A 2,500-nucleotide genomic window follows, 5' to 3' on the forward strand; every position below is an offset into this window, starting at 1 on the left:
TGGTGTGGGTTGTTGCCTCGATCACCAGCGGCACATGCTGAGCCTTGGTGCGGGCGGTTGCCTCGAGCACCATCGGCAGACCCTGGGCCCTGGTGCGGCCGGTTGCCCCGATAACCATCGGCACACGCTGGGCCCTGGAGCGGCCGGTTGCCTCGATCACCATCGGCAAAAGCTGGGCCCTGGTGCGGGCGCTTGCCTCGACCACCATCGGCACACGCTGGGCACTGGTGCGGGCGCTTGCCTCGACCACCATCGGCACACGCTGGGCCCTGGTGCGGGCGGTTGCCTCGATCACCATCGGCACACGCTGGGCCCTGGTGCGGGCGGTTGCCCCCAGCACCATCGGCACACGTTGGGCCCTGGTGCGGGCGCTTGCCTCGACCACCATCGGCACACGCTCGGCCCTGGTGCGGTCGGTTGCCTCGAGCACCATCGGCACACGCTGGGCCCTGGTGCGGGCGCTTGCCTCGACCACCATCGGCACACGCTGGGCCCTGGTGCGGGCGCTTGCCTCGACCACCATCGGCACACGCTCGGCCCTGGTGCGGTCGGTTGCCTCGAGCACCATCGGCACACGCTGGGCCCTGGTGCGGCAGGTTGCCTCGAGCACCGTCGGCACACGCTGGGCCCTGGTGCGGCAGGTTGCCTCGACCACCATCGGCACACGCTGGGCCCTGGTGCGGGCGGTTGCCTCGACCACCATCGGCACACGCTGGGCCCTGGTGCGGGCGCTTGCCTCGAGCACCATCGGCACACACTGGGCCCTGGTGCGGCAGGTTGCCTCGAGCACCATCGGCACACGCTGGGCCCTGGTGCGGGAGCTTGCCTCGAGCGCCATCGGCACACGCTGGGCCCTGGTGCGGCAAGTTGCCTCGAGCACCATCGGCACACGCTGGGCCCTGGTGCGGTCGGTTGTCTCGAGCACCATCGGCACACGCTGGGCGCTGGTGCGGGCGCTTGCCTCGAGCACCATCGGCACACGCTGGGCCCTGGTGCGGCAGGTTGCCTCGAGCACCATCGACACACGCTGGGCCCTGGTGCGGCAGGTTGCCTCGAGCGCCATCGGCACACGCTGGGCCCTGGTGCGGCACGTTGCCTCGAGCACCATCGGCACACGCTGGGCCCTGGTGCGGTCGGTTGCCTCGAGCACCATCGGCACACGCTGGGCGCTGGTGCGGGCGCTTGGCTCGACCACCATCGGCACACGCTGGGCCCTGGTGCGGCAGGTTGCCTCGATCACCATCGGCACACGCTGGGCCCTGGTGCGACAGGTTGCCTCGAGCACCATCGGCACACTATCGGCCCTGGTGCGGGCGGTTGCCTCGACCACCATCGGCACACGCTGGGCCCTGGTGCGGGCGCTTGCCTCGAGCACCATCGGCACACGCTGGGCCCTGGTGCGGGCGGTTGCCTCGAGCACCATCGGCACACGCTAGGCCCTGGTGGGTTTAGGCACATCTTCAAATTTCTGCCGTGCCAATGCCATTTTTATGGCTTGTAAATTCATACAATGGTCCCCTAAGCCTTCACGTGAAGTTTCGTTGGAAGATGACTCGTTTTCTATTTTTCACGATTTTCGAAACTTTTTGCGGTTCGGGATTTTTTAAAATTTTTTTATAAGGATTTTTGGCCCCAAATTTTGTAGGCATGATCCTTCTATTTTTGTTGGCATGCACAAAAAAATTCAGCTAAAAACTCGAAGTAGAGAAGATTTTGTGACCGTTTGAAAAAAGTGTCCCCATTTCAGACACTTTAACGGCTACTGGTAGCAAACCTGTAAAATCTCAAATGCTCTTTAAGGGGGTGTGAATTCTCAGAGGTTTGATGAGGGATAGGGGGCCAACACAAGGCCAAGTACCAGCACCCATCGCACATCATGTGCGCACACCCCCCCGGCCCCCCTCCCAATCGCCGGAACCCCAATGCCGCCGGTCAGGTTCTCCGGCGGTACTCCGGCGATGCTCCGGCGATGCTCCGGCGATGCTGTCCCGAGTGAAAAAAATGCGGCACCAGCACATGCTGGAGCCAAGCATGGGCACCGTGGCTCAAAATCGAACTTCGGCCAAGGCCTCGACCATCAATGGCACATGATGACGCATGGTGATGGCACATGCATCGACCATCATCGGCATAGGCTGCCCTTCGGTACGGGCACTTGCCTCGACCGCCATCGGCACAAGCTGGGCCCTGGTGTGGGTTGTTGCCTCGATCACAATCGGCACATGCTGAGCCTTGGTGCGGGCGGTTGCCTCGAGCACCATCGGCAGACCCTGGGCCCTGGTGCGGCCGGTTGCCCCGATAACCATCGGCACACGCTGGGCCCTGGGGCGGGCGCTTGCCCCCAGCACCATCGGCACACGCTGGGCCCTGGTGCGGGCGGTTCCCTCGACCACCATCGGCACACGTTGGGCCCTGGTCCGGGCGGTTGCCCCCAGCACCATCGGCACACGCTGGGCCCTGGTGCGGGCGCTTGCCCCCAGCACCATCGGCACACGCTGGG

Source organism: Durio zibethinus, unplaced genomic scaffold, assembly GCF_047325235.1.
Source record: "Durio zibethinus cultivar Kanyao isolate XHJ-2024 unplaced genomic scaffold, ASM4732523v1 HiC_scaffold_387, whole genome shotgun sequence".
Lineage (NCBI taxonomy): Eukaryota > Viridiplantae > Streptophyta > Magnoliopsida > Malvales > Malvaceae > Durio > Durio zibethinus.